Genomic DNA, 20,734 nt, shown 5'->3' on the forward strand with positions numbered 1-20,734 from the left:
ATGTATACAAGCATGGCCTCCGAGATCACCAAACGCGCGCGTTTGGTGATCTCGGAGGCCATAATACAAGCAAATTTTTTTTATATATTTATTTTTCAAATTTTATAGGCCTACACGACACATTTTGGTCTCGCTTGACATTGACACACACAATGTTCTTACACAGCTCCTTCTGCATCTGCTTTTGTGTAAGCTTAGGTTTTGTAACGCACCATAATGTGTACAGCTTCATATACAAAGGCGTAGCAATTTCATTATCAACTCCATTCTTATTTTATTTTTATTTTTTTGTCAATTAGCGGTCGCCGTCGTCAGACAAGTCGTACTGCATGTTGCTCCTTTTGCCCGGAAGTTAACGAAGAACACGTCCCCAGCGTTATGAGGACGATTGTTCGAAAGGATAACAATTCGGCTTTCTCGCTGTCTCGGCATCATTTCACTAGAACTGCTAGCTGAGAGGCGCACACGACCACAAAACATCAGTCATGATGTATGTGCACCCCTCGAATGTATTCAGGAAAACAAAAGGGACGCAGGAGGTTTAGGAGGTATGATCTAGTCCTGAAAGTGGTATACGTGAGTCCCTCTTAATCACTTGAGTAAGAGACAGAGAAGATCGGCATCGTGGCCATCGTGGCCACGGACGTTCCGCCACGCTACGCTCTGTGGCCATTTCAACGTGTTAGCAAACACATCGCAAGACATCGTCGCTGCCGTATTTAGCTGATTGCAGTACATATGTGAAAGAGCATATGTGTGATCCGTACTAAGCTCGCCATACGTGTCTGACACGACGTCCCGTATATTTGCTTGTGTTATATAGGTGATCGGGATTGGGGCAGGGGGTCGGTAGAACACTGCATGGGAACAGGCCGCGGGCCGGAGCGTCCTGTGTATACAGCTTCTTTCGGAAATGAAGGAAACCTGCCGCTGAATTTGGTCCAGTGATTTATTTGACGCCGAATAAAAGAAAGCGTATTGTAGACAAAGGAGTAAAATGTGTTCCCAAAACTCTCTTGACGAAACCTTTGCTTCTACATACTATTGCCCTTAATTCTATGTTGAGAATATTATTACTGTAAGTTTCTTTTTTTTTGTTTCATCTTGGCTTATTTTTATGTACTGGCGGTAAGCAGTACATTTTTAAGGCGTCTGCGCATGCAGACTTTGTCGGGCCTGGGGCGGGCCTAGTGGAAACGCGGGCCAGGTACGCGCCTGGTTCATGTGTGCATGGGCCAGGGCCAGTCCCGGGCTTGGAGTTATGGGCCCGGGCTGGGCTCGGCCTTTAAACGGTGGGCATGGGCCGGGCCCGGACCGGAAAATCAGGTGCATGCTCTAGTCATGGGGTCGAGCGTGTGTTAATGCTGGAAGCACGTAGAGCATGAAACCTTGCAGCGCGAACCCAAGACCCTTTTTGCAAGAAATTTCTATAAGCCAGCCAGATATATCAACTGGTAATTAAGTTCTATAAACAATTAGACCATGCAATTTACCATGGGCAGTATCAAATAACTATATATATGGTCCTTGAAGAAAAAAACTATGGCAATTAGAACATAATCGTTCAGCGGTTCAATTGTGCAAGTGCGTTACTGCAGGAAAGCCAAATTCAATTTCGAGCGACCCGGGAATTAATCTTGTGCCCTGAACGTCCGTTTCAACTTGGATACCGCGGCTGCGCTCATGTACCCATGCATGTTCAACGGACAGCCTTTCACGCTCTTCAGCGTTTGAATTTTTATCCCGAGAATGAAAACGAGTGAATTAAAACGATGTAGGCCAAGGATTCTGTGGCTTAAGGGCTACTGTTGCAAGGTAGTTTTCACAAAGTACAAAAGGCAGATGGCGCATAGTACCACTTAATTTCAGTGGTATGGACATTTACGTTCATGATCTACACTATTTGCCAGATATGTGGCAGTTATCTATTTAATCACCACACCAACCACACCAAACGACCAAACCATAGACCCATAGAGTTAATCGACAAACACACACCGCTTTGCCAAGGGAAGGCCAAGGCCTAGCTGTAAAGGCAGGACGATTTCTGGATACGTTTTATTGGACTGATTCGTCGATGTGCGTTCTGTGACAAAAGGGGGACTGTGGAACCTGTGGGACGACGCGCGCTATGCCTTTAAGGTGCAAATGCCACCTTGAGCAAGATATGTGCTCATGCACAGAAAAACGGAAAATCGGCGGTTCAGAATGCACATGGCTGCCGAGACCTCTCATGCCTCTTCGAGCGGTGGAACTTCCGACTTCGACGCCGCCAGTTTGGCGAGATCTACGACGACAATTCTACCGACAATTCTGCAGTAGTACAAGGCGGCCGGAGAGGTAAATATATACGTTCGAACTCGGTTGGCTAAAGATGCGCGGACAGACTTTACTCAAATCTGGGCTTGCTGTTCAATCTCTAACCAGTGAAGATCATGGTGTTAATTCATTTTATTTGAAAACATAGAGCCGAGTCTAATAATTGTTCTGGGGTCGGAAAGCGCGGTCTTTGAGGAGCGTCTCATTTGCATAAGTGTGTGCGCAGTCGAGATCCCGTAAAAAAAAAAGAAAAAGTGGTGGGGGGGGGGGGGGTTATAAGTACGCCAAACATCTCGGAAGTTGCTACTTTGAATCTCTCACTGCCTGTGGGCTGGACATTACACTGACGCCATGTTTACTGACCTTTTACAGTAATTGGCACGGTATTCCGTACAGCACCTTCATAGACTAAGTGTCATCTTAAATAAGCTCTCTGCTCCCAGTGGGCTGCAACCTATGAGAGTAGGAGGGGGGGGAGGGGGGGGAAGGGACTTTGTTTTAAGCTGCATCATATATGCAATCACAAATAATGGAACTTCCAGCAACAGACACTTAGAGAGAAAACTAGAACGAGGAGACGGGGTCCCCGCATAATCTTTGTTCAGCTGTTGAGAGACCTTGTCGAGATGAAAAAACAGGATTTCTAGGAGGTCCCTTTTTGTGAGGTGATCTGCACTGGCTTAGTGACTGGAAAAGTGATTTTAATGGTTTACTGTGAATCTCACAGTCCTGTGGTGATAGACAACATTGAAAAATGGGAACTGCACAATAAATGAGATAATGAGGAAAATATTTTTCTGCCACCACCATCACAATCACCCTACATCTCTCAAATAGTTGCATCAATGTTTTTCTGCCGCTTTAGAGGAGGAAAACAGGCCATATCAGTGTGAGTCCAGGACTAGTCTTTTATGCATTACCTCCACGTCTGATTGTTAAATAGCTTGTGCTTGGATTCTGTGAGCTGAAAAACTAATGCATCACCCTTGCCCTAACTATACTAGTTTAGTTCCATGCAGCTAACATATGAACCAGGATATATTATTTACATTATTAGATATATACCATAGTAGGAAGGGCCACTGTTGTGTGTGTATGTGTGTGTGTAAGGGTGGGGGGTACATGCTCTTCAGCATGTTGCATAGAGCTCTGTATTCGAAGCTTTACTTGAATGTATGTTAACGGTGTGCCCGATGTTTCATGAAAGTCGGCTGATTTATTGTTTAACATCTATGCTCTTTGTTACCAGGTTACACAGAGCATTGATGAAGACAAGGATAGAGAGGTGCCCCTGGATTGATGCCAGGTATGAAAAAGGCTTTTGGCAGAGAAAGAGAATGCTCATGGCACAAAGTTGTCAGTGTTTAATTATATATTTTTTTCAGTTTTCACACTACAAGTAACTTCATATTCGCACAGTACGAAGTTTCTCGATTTATAATCTAGTATCTAATTTTCAGCACAGTTCAAACTAAGCACAGTTAGCATAGTTTACACATGACATATCCACACTGCATTCTTTCCTTGATGGTCTTTTTTTTTAGATGTTTCAAAATACTTTTTATTTCTCTGTTGAGAAACTTGGTGTCCTATTAGAGCTGCCACTAAAAAGTGATAAACGTGATAACCAATAACCCTGCCTTTCTTACACCAGGCCAAAGCAAGATATTGCTTGCCAGTAGGCACAGGTGTGCGTGACAGTCTCCTGGAGCAGCCGGCAACAGCGCAGGTAAAATTGTAACATTTTAGTTTGGCCTGTCCCAGAATTTGTTATGGAAACGTTACAGTAGCTCTTGTGCTTGTTTTTTTTTTTGTAACCTATTGTGCTGCACGTAGAAAAAAAAAGAACATTGTGGTCTTAAGATTCAAACTAAAACTGCAACCAGGGTCTAAGATTTCAATTTTTTTTTTGTCAAGTTTCAAGTTTATTGCACTTCATATATGATAGCATTACATACATAATAAATAAATACAAAAGGAGTTCCATAGTGAAATGTACTGTACTGGGACCTCCTCAGCTAATTAAAACGAGTTATGAAAGGGACCAGTGGTAACAGCAAATGTACAAAGTAAAAATATAGTATGTTATAACAATAATAATTTTTTCTCCCTTGCCTCTATAACAAATAAACGTTATAGAGGCAAGGAAAAAAATTCATTCTTAAATTATAGAATATCCCACATAGAAGTAACCGTAGACACGACAAGTAGTATCATATCATAAAAAAATGAAAGGAAGAACAGCAGCATAGCGTAAAGTAATACAAGAAAATACAAGTATCCATTATTCAAATATTAATACAAACAAGTGAACATGTGCAAAAAAAGTTTTAAAAGCAACTTTTTTTGAAGTGTGTATGAAGTATTTCATTAGTTGGTGGCACTGAATGATTGAAGAATTGAAGAAAAAAATGAGCGCCATTAAACAAAAGTAGCAAAAGACTTGATTTGATGTCCGGAGGCATGTTATTCCATGCTTTGACTGATGTGAATCCAACTACAGTAATTAGTGCTCACTCTTGGCAGGAGAAAATTACTTCTTGATGAAAATCTAGTGGTATTGGGGTCAGTAAGATCTTGACGATTTATAAACTAGAGAAGATTGTTGTCACTAACAAAACAATATGTGAAAGTGCCTAAGTGATACGTGAGTAAGGCAGAGATGGGAAGAATGTTAAGTTGCTGAAAAAACTCGGGAATATTGGCACGGTATGGGCTGAATGTAAATATACGTAAAGCTTGGTTTTGTACGTGTTGTAGTGGTGTGATGTTACGTGTGAAGGATATGTGAAATCCCAAGTCGTAATGCAGTAATTAAGATGACTATGTATGAAAGCATAGTATTATGTTCATATTCATGGAGAAAGGACTGTGCAGGTTTGAAATCCATTTATCGTTCTGAACGCTGATAGCCGCAGTGCCAGTTGGCTGCCGGCAAGAAACAGGAATTAGTGGCTGAGTTGCTGCTAAAGCAAGGAAATGGCTTGACAAAAGCTGAAAAATGAGAGCACCTGTAGGAGGACAGGGTTTCCAATGTCACCAAGTTGCAGTTTCCAAAATACACAGTGTTATCAAGTGTGTTTACCATGCTTAGGGGACACCCTATCTGAGGTTGGTCATCAATAAATATAACGTCACTCACTAAAGCCTGTTAATTTGCTTCTGTCAAGCTTTATTGATGACTTTAAGATCATAATTTTAATGCCAATGACACCTATAGTTGTATGGATTTACTGAAAAGTCAGTGGCTCTTCAGATACTTTTTATTTTTTCTTTCCCACCTTTTAATACCTGACCCATATCACAAAACAGCACTTTAAGCTCTGGTCACATTGTTGCATAAACAAGGATGTGACTTTGATATGCACCGCGCTGAAGGTTTTTTAGTTTTCTTTCAGCTTGAGTGTTACTCGCGCTACCAAGAGTGAGATTCTGTGATCAGTAATGCCTGCGATAATTATGCAAAAAGCAGTTCAGTGACATAGAGAGGTATGTCACTGTGATTTTGGAGGGAAGTGGATAAACAAAAATATGCTTCAAGGTTTAGTCAGGGCTTTGTCACCTTCTATGCATCAAGGTTGGTGGGGCCTGAATTACTCTTTTCTCCTGTAATGTAGCAGCTGCGCAAGGTGGAAGCAAAAAATTGCTAAATATATACTTAAATATTGTTTAGCAGAATCAGATCTATGTACGTATCTAGCTTGACCATTAGGAGGAGCCATGTGTGGCTCTGGAAGAAGCAAAATCATGGTCAGTCAGTGCTACCACGCGCATCTTCATGTTTTTGCTGCAACAAGAGCACGCCATAATTACCCCCAGCTGCACACAATTACTCGTGTCTACCATAGGATGCCACAATGTTAGGAGACTCAGGTTATCATAAAAGACATAAAAGATGAGTGCTTGACCTATGGCAATGTAGTCGCTTAAGATTTACATTTTTCCAATGTACATTTAGTTATTTAAATGTTTAGTTCTGGAGAATTGCTGATTTTAACTCTAATGCCTCCAAGACTACTAAAAAAAGGTGCTCTTCCTGGCTGAATATCGTTCCATATACTGAAATTACGAACACTTTTTGGCTTGCAGTTGGCAAGCGGCCATGTAGTAAACTTGGCCTTTCAGCGTTCACCATGCAGCATTTCTCCTTTTCCTTCCATTGATACCCCTTAACATCCAAAGTGTTTACATATACGGCTTTAGGTGGGCGTTTCAATCAATTTCAGTTATAACAGTTGCTTTTAAAATTATAATTACCATATGAGCGCTTAAGCCTGTTTTACATGCAAGTGAAAACTCCAGCAATTTCTGCCGGAGTAACTAAAAAACTTATTTTGAGCTGTCACGGCAGCTCGAGCTCTCCAGTTCCAACCTGTTGGAGATTTTTTGCTGTGCCGATGCCGCTCACCACTGAGTTCACTCAATTGCTTGCATGTGAACCAGCCTTCATGTGAAGATTTAAAAAGTAATCGAACAAATTTTAGTTAAATAGGAAACTATCAGGGATAGCTATTGTCTCTTTAAACGTTTATCGAGCCTCATAAACTGATTATAAAAATGAATTGCATGTAGTGGCCATCCTCTCTTTTTTTTAAAGAATTGGATCTGTTATCTCCACTTTTCTGCTCCGCCTCCTTGGTTTAATGAAACTGCCATGCAACATTGATTAATATGCTACTGTCATTTAATAGTTGTAAGTGGCGTGCAGTGCTGTTCATGAAGCTTACCATGATATAAATATTTTAAGCTTCAATAATTTCAGAAAGGAAAGCTGGGCTAAGTTCTTATTGAGTGAGGCAAGATTTTCTCCTCTGGACTCACAACATTTTTTTTTTATCAAAGCAGGAAGAAGTGCCAGTACCTTATCCTGTGCCAAATGATGCAGACAGCTCAGGTTCTGAAGAAGACTGAGGTCCTCAAGTGAGCATGTTTCTTTTTTTCTGAAATTCTGAAGATTTAAATGCCATATAAAACATAAATTAGAAGGATGCAACTTTCAGTATACATTAATTGTAGTTCAAAATTCAGTTTATTATGTGTATATAATTGTAAAGGATAATTCCATCTTGACACGAAAAGCTTTGAATGAAGTGCAAATGTTAAGCATTTTGGGCAGATAACCTTTCTCTGGCTTGCATGTTCAGTACATGCTCACCTTTATGCTGACCCTAACAAATGTAAAAAAATGGAATTTATCATGCAAGGAACCATATAGCACTGTTTGTCAGTAAAATACACCTGTCATTGTATCATTTAGACTCTGCTATTTGGCACTTATGTATAAGGGGACTGTAGGAAAATTTGATGTGAACTAACATTTTCCTCCAATTAATATTTGTGGAATATCTCATTTATTTTAAGATGCTGACTGCAGAGCTCAACAAAGTACTTTGCAAGTTGCTGATGAGAGGACACAAGTTGCAGCCCTTCTCATGTCCTATGTGATGCGCTATAAAGTCAGCGACCAGGGGGATGACAGACCCGCTGGACCTGCTGAATATCATCTAGTACCCAGGAAAAGCTCCAAAAATTGAAATATACTTGCTTTTCAAAGCTTTGGGTGTACACATTCCTGAAGCTGAGAACCACTTCTATTGTCTTGATTGTACCAGGTACTTGGGTAGTACAGCTCAGATTGAGATTCACTGCGAGAACTGTGAATGGGATATTGACATAGCCTTTTGCTCTTCCTTCCTTGTAATTCCTTTGAAAGAGCACCTTCAACGAATTCTTGGGCAGCAAAACTTGAAGTTGCTTCCGCAAAGAATCAGAGGAAGTGTGATGACGTAGTGGATGGCATAGAACATGCCAGGCATGTCGGCTGATTTGTCAACTCACAATATTTCACTATTGTGGAATACAGATAGAATTAAAGTGTTTTAAAAATTAACTTTTGACATCTGGCCAGTTCAGTGTGATATTCTTGAGCTGGACCTTGCAGTCTGAAAGCAGAACATGCTTATGCCTGCTATTTGTTTTGGTTTTTCAAAGCCAAACATGACCACTCTTTTTACACCCTTTGCAAAGGAGCTACAGAAGCTTTCCTTAGGATTTCCATTAGTTAAACATGGAGAACAGGTCCAAATAAGGGTATTTGTAGCTGCGTATTCAGTGGATGCCATTCGTTCAGCAGTCAGAAACTATAAACAATTTAATGGTTTTTATGGGTGTGGCTGGTGCTACTACCCTGGGGGCTCTTCATATGAATATTGAGATCCTGCTGCAGTGTGCAGGACTGCTGTGAAGCATATTGAAGTGGCTAGAAAAGGCACACCTTAAGTGCCTATTTATTAATAGAGTCAAGGGACCTGCCGTGACCTCGTTTTGATGTGGTGGATGGTTTCATCCCTGATTACCAACATTGTGCCTGCTTTGGTGTCATGTGACAGTTACTCAAACTGTGGCTAGAAAGCGAGTATGACTGCCCTAGGTAGAAAAGAAACAAATTGACTCAGCTAAATAGCCTGGTGTTGACCATCTCACCTCCGATAGAGACCACCTGCACCCCAATGAGGTTTGAAGACTGAGCTAGGTAATTGGAAGGTGTCAGACCCCCTGCAGACCCCCTACCATGCTCTGTAGAGAGGAGGGCTCCTGCTTCTTTGTCGAGCAAATAGTTACTTTGGGCATACCACTTCTTTCTTTTTATTATTATTTCTTTTATTTTCTATTATTATTTTTTTGCTGGAGGTGCTGCGATGTGCAGGTCTGACTTACTCCTTTAGACTGAACCAGCTCTGCTAGATGCTTTAACAATAGTTACACGAGTTGTGTCGATACATTTCATAACTCCTCTGTGGTGCACTGTTATTCACTGAGGCTTTTTTTTTTGAGCTCCAGAAGCCTGCAGTATTGGCGCAATAGGCATTATCTTTAGTAAGTGTCGGTTTCCTCTTTCACTCCTTGTTTCCACTTGTGCAGCTTTATGCATTTTGGAAGTTTTCCAGTCATGGATGCTTACTGAGTTTTTTATTGCCTTTACTTTTACATTTGTCATTTTTGCTAATTCTTTTTCAAATTGTATAAATACATATATATATATATACGTATATGTACATTTTACTTCTCCCTGCTAAGTTTTTTGCTATTGTTACAAGTAAGCTTGTTTTTTTTTTCCTCTCATGTGGCTTCTATGAGGTATGTATTTATAGTTGTGCATCATTTACCCTTTCATACATCTTTCCCAATTTTGCCTGCTTGGCGAGTATTTGGGTACAGTTTAAATCTGATGTAGTGAAGGATGTGTTCTCTGTGCATCTCCTTTTTCCCATTATTTTTTGTCTCTATGTTTTTTTTTTTTCACTTTCTGGCCTTTTTCATTTTTTTTCTTTTGCACCTCTTACAATTGTAGTCTAACGGGCCTGGAGGAAAGTGGTGGCACATGGAGCACTGAACACAGGGCTCCACTTGGGAAGAAAGAGATAAATGAAATAAAAGTTGTTCCTCCTAAATCTGCTACTAGTATATCTTTGTCAGTTAATGAGAGTGGGCACGTTCCAGATATCTTGTCTTTGGTGAAGTGAATTCCTCGCTGCTGGCTTACTCAGGCACATTGACAAGATCTTGCCTTTATAAGAGAAAGTTGCTTGCCAAACTGCACTATAAGCACTTGCTTCCACTCTGATCAGCTTTTGAAATGGTAATGAAGGCTTGGAGCATCATGTTTTGAAAGGGTGATATAAAACGGGAGAGAGGGGATCAAGGGATCTGAAAAGGCAAGCTGTTGGGTATACTTACGATCATCTTGACATCTATTCATTAATAGCTTTCTGTCGCCATTGAAAGTCACAATCAAGGAGTCCAGCAAGGTCATATAACATTCACTGCTCTTGTGAATGCTTGAGGCAGCGAGGCTTGCCGATTCTGAAAGTCGACAGTTTTAACTTGCATGTTCTGGGCAGGGTCGGTGCCAGAGTTGGCTAGAGCTGTTGTGTCAGTGACAGAGTGGCAGGGTCAGTTGGTGGCAATATCAGTAAGAATATTGTAGATGATTTCGTCTTCATAACAAAATTGTTCAGCGATTACCAAGCCAGCGGCTTCCTCCAATTTGTTGAGTGTTTTGGCAGCAGTAATGGGGCAAAGGGGGCAGGTGGGCATCAGCTTCTTAGGCTTTGACTGTCTAGGCTTTTGGCAAATATGGTCAGCTACGAATGGGCAGGATGCTTTGAAGTTAGTGTCTTTTATTGTGCCTTATGTGAGCATGAATGTATTTAGCACTAATCCAGCGGTTCAGGGCATAGCCAAATTCTCTAATGCTTGTGTGTCTGCTTGCAGTGCTTTCACACTAAAAAGAAACAATGGGGACATAGTGGATTCAAACCCAGGAATTACTCATGGGAAGCAAGTATGAAGTGCTGTAGCTATAACTGCAGTGGATCCGCCATGTGCAGACTGCAACACACTCTTGCACTGTGCACTGGACGTCCTCATCTCCATCAACTGCCACCTGTGCACAAAAGCTTTCGACGTCCTACTCGATTTCACTGTGTTAAATTTTTTTTTTGATGCTCAAACAACTGGATTACAGGCAACTACACAGAATGGCTAAAACAAAGGCTCATAACGCAAGATGAAGCCGTGGTTGTCTCTGGCTTCGTGAATGGGCTAAGCTTATTGTTTTGACTCCATTGCTCTTCGGGTGTCACTTGCTGATTCTAATGGATGGCTCGTATTCACACTAATTTCATTTTGTAGCACAGGTGCTGTTATATTTTTATTCTATTATTTTCTTTGTGCAGTCACCATTCTTTGTTGGTTAAAAATGTGTAATAAATTTTTTGAATGTCTTGCAACCTTCGTGATTATTGTCCTACAATGATACATACGTCACTGAGAGCAGCTCATAAGTTACAAAGGGACACATGAGTCATGATTTGTGCTTCCATATATCCGTAAAGTTTCAACACATTGTTTAAATATGATTTCAGCCATGCCTACTTGATGAAGCAGCCAGTCTAGAGCTCGAAACTTCATAGCTTTTTGCAGACTCATTAAAATAAAGATGCCAGGTAAGAGATTTTCTTTTTTTTTTTGCACAGAAAGGAACAACTATAGATTGCAACAAACACTTGTTTGGAAAGTTAGAGGGCATAAAGAAAAGCTGCTTTCTTTTACCATGATCAAAATAACCACATTTTGCTCAGCCTGACTGGATTTTGAGCGTTAATTTTCTAACGTCTTTTGCAGAGTTAAAAAATAGCCGTGGGCTAAAGCGCTTACATAAACACCCCCCCCCTTTTTTTTGTCCTTACTCACTTTTATCCTACACTTCTGCAATATGCCCCAGTTTATTCTATCTATATTAAACTTAAGAAGGACAAGATGTGATTATTGCAATTAGTGCGAGAGTGATGCATTAGTTTGGCACCACACAGAAAAGAAGCAAAGCCATTAACAGTCAGACATGACTAGTCCAGCACTCACTCTGATACAGCCCATTTTCCTCCCCTAAAGAAGCAGAAAAGAACAGACAGAACTATTTGAGAGATGAAGGGCGATAGTGATAGGGATGAAGGTGGCGGTGTAAAAAAAAAAAAAATTACTTGCATCAGTTCTTTCAATTACATTTTTTTCATGTAGTCGACTGTCACAGGATGGAAGCCCGTTATACTTTGTGGCACGGGCAGAGGCTCTTTATTTTTCTTTCCTTTTGCATGCCTCAACATAATAAAAATCACAGGATGGAGGGGAAACTATTAAAACTTCTGTGATAATATAAGCAGGTGCAGATCACCTCACATGAAAGGGGCCTCCAAGAATGGTGGGGAATCCCTGCTTTTGCAGCTCGACAGGGTCTCCCCTGTTGCTAAACAAATCAATCGGATTAAGCAGGGACCCCGTCTCATTCTTAGTTTTCCTCTTCATACCTGTTGCTCATAAGTTACGTTATTTGCTGTCCTATATATGAAGCAGGTTAGAATAAATTGGCCCCCTCCTCCTACTTTCGGAGATAAGATCCTGGGCCGCAGCCTCCTTAGCCCACATCTTAATTCAGCGCTGCTTGGCCACCAGCTCATTAATGACCAGAGATTAAGACCCGCAGTAGCAACAAATCCCTTTTAAATGAAAAAAATATTGGGAAAGATAGTCAGTTTGATGAATGTAGCTCAGTTTGACATTATCAATATTTAAAACCATGCAAAAGTTGGAAAAAAAGTGTGTTCCAGAATGAGTAAAAAGTGCAAAATAGTTATTTTATGCAAGCCCGACCTGCTCGGCCTCACTTTGTGCAAGAACTTTTTGGCAGTTTCTTGGAACAGGAGCTTGTGGGTAAATGCAACATTGAATGGAAGGAAGGAACAGCTCAAACGGACCGGACGTAGGAAGGCGAGACAGGCACATGAGTAGCTCATGTGTCTGTCTCGCCTTCCTACACGTCCCGTCCATTTGAGTTTTTCCTTCCTTCCATTCAACATGAACCAACCAGCCCGACAAAGCCCTCTTCTTGAAATGCAACATTATGTCTTTTGCTTGACACCATACAGTGCAATAGCGCCTATGTGTGTGTCAATTTTTCTGCTGGATTAAAATTTCAGAAATTGTTGAGCACTCTTTCTGTGAAAGTAGCTTTGTTGCACATGCAAAAAAAATATTATTATTACCTTTGAAAAAATCCACAGAAGAAATTAAGGGTTGAGCAATGAATATAGGTTCTGCACACTATTCGAAGCACTGTTTTATGTGTTTAAAAAAGCTCGCGCGGTAATAGGTAGTGTAATGTCTGTGATATTGTTAGTGGCCCCAGGTCCACCAGGAGCCAGAGACAGCTTGAACACACATGGCAATGTAGTGGACCCGCGGACGGCAATGAAAATGACAGGAAAACAATAAAACAAAAAGAGCATCCTACATGAACGGCATTGTTTAATGCCAATGGCTGGCAGCGAGGTGTGGGACAGCAGCGTGCGTTGCCTGCATGTGGCTTGGAGCGCTGAGCGCTTGCGTCAGATAACATACGGGCTGGCGGCTGGCAGGGTACCATGATGCGTTGCCAAATGCCAGTCTCACGCGGCCACATTACCTGACCGTTCCAGCTAACGGCCTCACTGTTCGGATGCGCACGTGTGGCCAGTCCGCACGAGCTGTCATCCACATCATTACAATGCATTTTTATTTGCACAAGGTTTAATGATCATTAAATTTAGTCCCCAGTGTCCGTTTATTAAAATTGTGCTTTTGATAAATTAAATACACATTTGCAGAAATACATTTTTAGTTCATTGCCAATATGCTACCCCAAATATGATTTTGAGCACTGATCTTTGAAGGCAGCTTGAAGTGTGCTTCAAATATATTTTCAAGGTCTATCCATTTTCATAATTGAAGTATACTTTAGGCACATTGCTTTCGCATTTACAAAAGTACATTTTAAATTCATTTTCAAAATGCTGCCCCAAATATGATTTTAAGCATGGTTTTTCTAAGGATGCTTGAACGGTGCTGCAAATATATCTTCAAGGGCCACCCATTTACTATACCTGAAGTGTACTTCAGACAAATTTATTTCATATTTGCAAAAGTACATATGTAATTCATTTTAAGTATGTAAAAAATGCCTACATATTTTTTCACCTATTTGAACTATACTCGAAATGTACTTTCAGATACGATATTTTTGACACATTTTAAAAATACATTTTGAATATTCAGCAAGGAATTTGATGAATATATTTCAGACATATTTTGAGCACATTCGTGAATACAAATTACATTTAGAATGCGTAAAAAATATGCCACTGTGTATTCCAAACGTACTTCTTTTTGCTAAGGGAACACAAAGCGTCATGGCAGTTTGTAAGGTGGAAATGAACGTATTTGTAGCGCGCAGGGGGGGGGGAGGGGGAGGGGGCTCCCGAAGCAATATTTTGCATTTTTTTACTAAATCAACTGCATAAACAAGACAAGCTTTTAATAGTGTCTATAAAAATACAAGTTACTAAGACATGGCGAGTAAGAAACAATGAATGGAAAATTTTAGTTCGCAAGCAGCAGGTCTCCAAACTTGCAACTTTTTGAAAAGACAAAAACGACGTTTTCCAACTTTAGTGAAAAACGATTTGTTTTCCAAGGAAACTACGCCGCATCTTGCAAAACTGAGAGTCATTTCTTGGGGCCGAGACAATAATTAGTCCACCGCGTATAAAAATCTAATTAAAAGCAAAAAATAGTCTTGGCACGTCCCTTATCGTTCTTATCCGAACACTTCCATACTTATTTTCATTTCGTCTCTGAAAAGGCTGGTTTAGGCAGTGCGGTGTATACAAATATCACGGCTCCTCGATGGAAGCGCACTAGGTGCGGCCTGCTACGTCGCCCGAAACCGGCGGGAGGCGCCTACTTCCAGTCGCCACCACCGCGGCGCCACCGTTCGGGGACAGCCGCGCGCGGAGAGCTGCGCCTGGCTGCGCTTTGAGGGAGGCGTCGGCGTGAAAGAAGCCTTTTATTTTAAGGATATAAGAGCTCCGCTTCATACAATTTGGCCACAAGAATTAGTATATACTGTCATGTCCATCGTGACCATGTCAGCATTTAGCGCTTGCTCGGCAATGGTGTATACTGGAGTGTACCCCGAAAAACTTATAGGGGCGGTGGTTCAAGGCCACTCGATTGGAGAGCTCGCATTACCGTGATGTTGAATTCGGATCCAGTTTGTCACCGGCTGTGAACAATTCGAAGCTGTTCAGCTGCCATGGTAGCCTAATGCATAGCCACTTAATTATGTCACATTCCTGCATATAACTTTTATACACAAATTGAAGTCAACCTGTTCTAAGCAGCCAGCGCTATCCAATAAAAAAGATGTCCTATTATGAGCAACCTCTACGAAAATGCGACATGCAACCAACCTTTCTATCTCATTGTGACAAATTTTACGGTGGAAATATGAAGACGTTTATTAGGTTAAATCCAGATGATAACCTGGGATCTTCGACTCACTTGGAGACCTTAAATTTTGTATGCCAGAACGCTATCCGTCATGGCTTCCCGCATTTTCAATGACCGGACAAAGTAAGCGCGCTTGATAGAGCCGGTGTGCCTCAAGGGGCCACGTATATGCGCCGAAAGTTTTTATTACTATTTTTGTTCGCTGCTCGCAAACCCATACAATTTTGCTGGTTCCTAGTTTTCAATGGAAGAACGCGAATCGAGTGTTGCTGTTGTGAAACTCTTTGCTTTGATCACAAGAAAGTTCACGCGTCAGAGTGCAACTGCAGCCGAGATTAAGCGAGCAGCCGAGTACGCTTATTTAATGGGCACACAAAAAAGGAAGTACCAATTGCATACGGAAAACCTTTCTTGAGAGAAGTTTATCCCATAGCCATAAACATCGCTCCACTGTTGACATTTCCAGCCCAGCTCGCTATCAGGGGGGGCAGCAACTTAACGATATCTTGCATAGGGCCTCAGCATGGGCACAATCATTTTTTTTTATAGATTAGCTGCAGGTACTGTGTACAGTGAGAAAACAATGATGAAACCAAAAGTTTACACAGCTTGCTACTTCGCCGGACCTCTTCAGACTTCTTCATCCTGTTAATGAAGGTGCTCGTAAGCTAACAAAGCTTGATTACTTCCTTTGCGGGGTACATCAAGCCTCCATTGTCCTTGATTTTCATGAACCTGTAACTGGTCCAGTTGACTCATATTTCCCGCAACAGGCTCTTGCTCGACTGACATGTCGCCTCAAAACCATTACTAAATATCGCATAAATTAAGCAACAACCTGGTAGTGATAAACAAAACTTGGGGTTCTTAAGTCTCCTTAAGCAACATCGTTAGAGTGCCCGCACTTTGCTACCTGCTTATTCACCGTATCCCGTAATTACTGCCTCTGTCGCATATCATTAGAATGTAGCCTTAAGCCCCCGCATTATATGAAGTAGCAGCCTACACATAGCTATATAAAACCCCTGTTCATCGAAGCCGTACGAACGTGCCCTATAGGAGTATAGTGTGCCTGACTTGGGATCTAAGGGTCCTGCTTTCAATAATTTCCATTTCACCCTTACATCTTATTGACTCTGTCTGGTTTGGCACCTCCTGCCACATTGAACATGTCGTGTTCTCATTGCGTCAGAGGTTCCTGGCTATATCACCAACTAAAGTTCCTCTTACAAGAGAGGTTTTTTCCCGACTTTCCGCCGACAGAGCGGGCGCCGGATTTTCTGTGGAACATGGCTTTTCATTTTATCGCATCGGCTCAAATAGTCTCAACAGTATAAACAAATGTTGTATGCACAGGCTCCTTTACTTGCAAGGCCACGCAGACTAGCGCGGCAAAATTTGGAACAAATTGCATGTTTATATAAAAAAAAACCTTCGTACCTTTTTCTTATATGTTCTCACAACATAACCTGCGAGAAAAGCTTCTGGTGCTACCTCATCGTGTTCATCTGCTTCACAACGCATCGTTAAAAATCCTAGTTCACTGGCGAGCTCCCTGATAACTAAATAGGTTAAACAACGTGACGGGAACACAGGAAAGGAGGACGACACAACTAGCGCGGCTGTGCCGTCTTCTTCTCCTGTGTTCCCGTCACGCTGTTTGCACGGTTAACCTATAATTAATCCCCAACAATCCAATCTGCTGTCCCTTGTAGCAACGCGCAATAAATTAGTGATGCGGGAGAGATCCCACTTAGGATCTCAATCTACTCTGTCCCTTGTAGCAAATTCAATGGCAGCTGATAGGGCATTATGCTTCAGCATGTGGACTTTTTAACCTCAGCGCCGCTTTCATTTCAGAGGAAGCGAGTGCATTTCCACTCCTCGCTGCTGTCTTTGCCTGAAGCGAGCTCAGCAGATAAAATTAAAGGGTCTCTTAGATGTCTGTTAAGCGGAGGACGGCGAAGCCTACTCTTCTCTTATCATTGGCCTCTCATCGTTTGCCACGGTTCGTCATTTCAAGTCGTCGTTTGATATATTGGTCGTTTCTTAGTCATCATGAGTCTGCCTGCGTAGTCATTGTAGTCCTTATTACACATAACTAAGCAGGTTACTCATTTAGAAACAGCAGTGGTCATTACATGTCGTCGTTTCATATATTGGTCATTTCGTAGTCATTAACAGTAATAATGAGTCATGCCTAGCTATTAGTCATTACCACACATCGCTAAGCACTTTCTCATTTCTAATCAATTGCGGTCATTACATGTCGTAGTTTGATATACTGGTCATTACAAATCATTTAGTCATTATTAACTATTATTAGTCATTAGCATTAGTCATTACCTCTATCAATGTCGATTTATAACTTTTATTGATTACCTATCACTATCAATCATTTTTATTCTTAATCTCCCTCCTTGCACGTCCGCTTTTGCGGCTGGCACACCAGTGCACAGATGCGACGCACAGATAACAGGCACAGTTTCTGCGCATAGATTTTCGCTCCAAGAGCCTAGAACGGCTTTCGCCTTAAAAAACAAACGCATCCAGACACAACGTTAACGTGCTTGCACACGCGCACACAAAAACGTTTGCGCCTACCACGCAGACGCAAGGCGAACGCGCCCAGAAAGGAAGCAAACCGCGCGCTCAGCGCCGGCGACCCCGGCGGCGACGTGTCCCCGAGCAGTGGCGCCCTCAGCAGAAATAGCGGGCGCAACTGTAAACTCTCCAAGGACGCGCTTTCCCATTGACGGCGGCGCGACGCAGCAGGCCGCACCCAGTGCGCTTCCATCGAGCGGCCGTGAAAATATAATCGAGTATATTAGTTTTTCAATGCTTATGCTATACCTAAAGCCCCCCATAATGTCACAACCGTAATCTGTTATTTGTAGCTGAAACATAACAAAAGAAATTCGATTACAAATTGTTCACCAGTTACATAGAAGTATGAGATAACCTACGCATACTATAGTAAAGTCCATATTAATAAAGAGCAGTTACTAATTATAGGCAGATTAAAACTATGATATGGAGTGTGTGTATTACTCCGCTTAACAGTAAACAAATTCGATTTGTAAAGTTTCATTATATTTCACAAATTATTCCATATTCACATAATAGCACTACTAATGAGGTCATCCACGCATCTAATGCATTACGTGGCTGACCTAGTTTTATTCCAATGCACAAGTCATTGAAAAACAAAAAAGCACAAGAAAAAGTTTGGTGTTTACACAATTTTCAGCGAGTATGCCACAAAATTACACTAAGGTGCTCCGTCTATAGTCACTCACCCTGATCTGCATTTCGCTTTTGTGCCATCTGTAAGTATTTTAGGTAGGCTATTCGAGTGATTAACCTCCTCTTTAATTCCCCTTCCAACCTCAGAACACATGTCTTCTTGACACAGGTCACAAGTGATTCAACTCAATCGATCCATTTCTGCGTGAAAACCACTCCAGATGCGCATCTAAAAGAAAAAAAGGCGTGAATGTTTAGGAGAAATCATTCACAAGCGATAAAATGATTTGGACAATGAAATTAAATGATCACATTCAGAGCGACAAGAAAGTGATGGACAGATAGGAATGGAAGCAATGAAAAGCGGTAACTGAATATAGACAGTAGGAAGAGGTTCAGCATCTATATGAATAGACAATAAACTTAAGAATCTACATGAGGTGCATACAGCAGTTACAGTGATGCAGCGTTACCTTTTTTTTTTTAACTACATTGGTTTCTGGAATGGAAGCAATGAAAAGCGGTACCTGAATATAGACAGTAGGAAGAGGTTCAGCATCTATATGAATAGACAATAAACTTAAGAACCTACATGAGGTGCATACAGCAGTTACAGTGATGCAGCGTTACCTTTTTTTTTTAACTGCAGTGGTTTCTGTAAATATCACGGCAACTGCTCGGCATCTCGGATACCCCCATGAACAATTCCACATCCAAGAAACTGAGCAACAGTGGCATATTATTTGCTGCTGTTAATAGAAAGACAGGCTGTCCTATAAATGCATGCACATTTCACCCTCTTTGTACTGTGTCTGAAAGCGGCTGAACAGTGAGTGTTGCAAGAGGTCCAGCGTCCCTAGGAATATGGAACGGAATTAAGTTTTACTTGCAAAAAACAGAGGTAAAAAAAGGAGCAAATATGCCTGCAATAATAGGATGATGGCCTGCCTTTTCATTAACAGCTGTAAACAATTTGTCACTTCTAGTCAGTTGTTTGGATAGGGTTGGGGTCAATGCCAGAACCTAAAACTCAGAGCAATGTGAGTAATATATATTTGCAGTCACGGCCGCGAAGAATTCTGACACAGCACCCCATTGCTGTAACTATTCAACCACCTTTTTATGCATATTGTTCACTAGAGGACAATGCACACCTGATTCCAATTGCTGTTTTCTGCTTCTTAATGATGTTTTGATATCCACTTAGGACGCTGAACAGTTATAACAGAATTTCATTTCTTGGTAGACTTTGCTTCGGTTTAAACATTTCTGTGATGGCTATGACGTACAATTGATGTATAAGGCACATCAGGCAAGAGCTGTAATTTTTCAAACAGGAAGACCTCACGTCCTGTCAAAATTCGCCCGAATGTGTGCGCAGTGTCCGAGCGCTTCGCTAACGATATAGTATCTCGGATATTATGGCCGCCCCACACCGGCTGTCAATGCGCATTGTTTACTGTGCAGTGACACGGGCGGCGCAGTGCACACGCGGCGTGTGTTCCTTTTTGCTTGTTTTGTTATTTTTTCCTCCTCTGAAGAGCCGCTGCCCGCGGTGTCGAAACCAGCCCGGTACAGCCCGTGAAGACGCGTGCTTGCGGGGGAATCAAGAAGACGCTTGCTCAGAGCGAGGGAAGGAATCTGGGGGTCGTTGAGAAAATTTAAAAACGGGGCTCACTTGCGCTTATCATGGCTTTCAATTCAATGTAATTTTCCTATTAAAATGAGAATTCATTACGACTAAATTATAGCCTAATAAACAAACGGTATCACGCACATAATGTCCGCCCCACTGTCAAATCGGTTTGCACAGACCGTACAGACAGTTTTCAAAACAATGCATGTACACATGAAAACAAAAGACCGCCCTGTACACACTCCTAAAATACAAAAACTGCACGAGCAAGCATTGGTTCCTTCGAGAAGCAAAGCCGGGCGCGTAGTATCTTGTCACTAATTGATTGCGGTGCGCCCCGCACTCAAGACAATTTGCGCAAATAGCTGCATTGAGCGTTCGGTCGCGCTTTGGTGCTACGCACACCTGTTATGCACGGCTGCTCAATTTTCAGCACAAAAGTTGTTCATATCGCCGCCAGCAAAATAAGTCCACGCACTCCCTTGCGTGTAACCCTGACGACAATTCGCCTAGTCATTCAAAGTCCTGCTTTGCGCAATTATTTCCAGCAGGATAAAAAAACAAACAGAACATTTGGTATTGGTAGGAGATTATACAGAACCCCGTATAGGCGAAAGGCACGCTGCAAGAATATATACTCACGGTCTA

This window comes from Amblyomma maculatum, chromosome 7 (assembly GCF_055883805.1).
Source record: "Amblyomma maculatum isolate TAMU_Amacu chromosome 7, ASM5588380v1, whole genome shotgun sequence".
In the NCBI taxonomy this organism is placed as follows: domain Eukaryota; kingdom Metazoa; phylum Arthropoda; class Arachnida; order Ixodida; family Ixodidae; genus Amblyomma; species Amblyomma maculatum.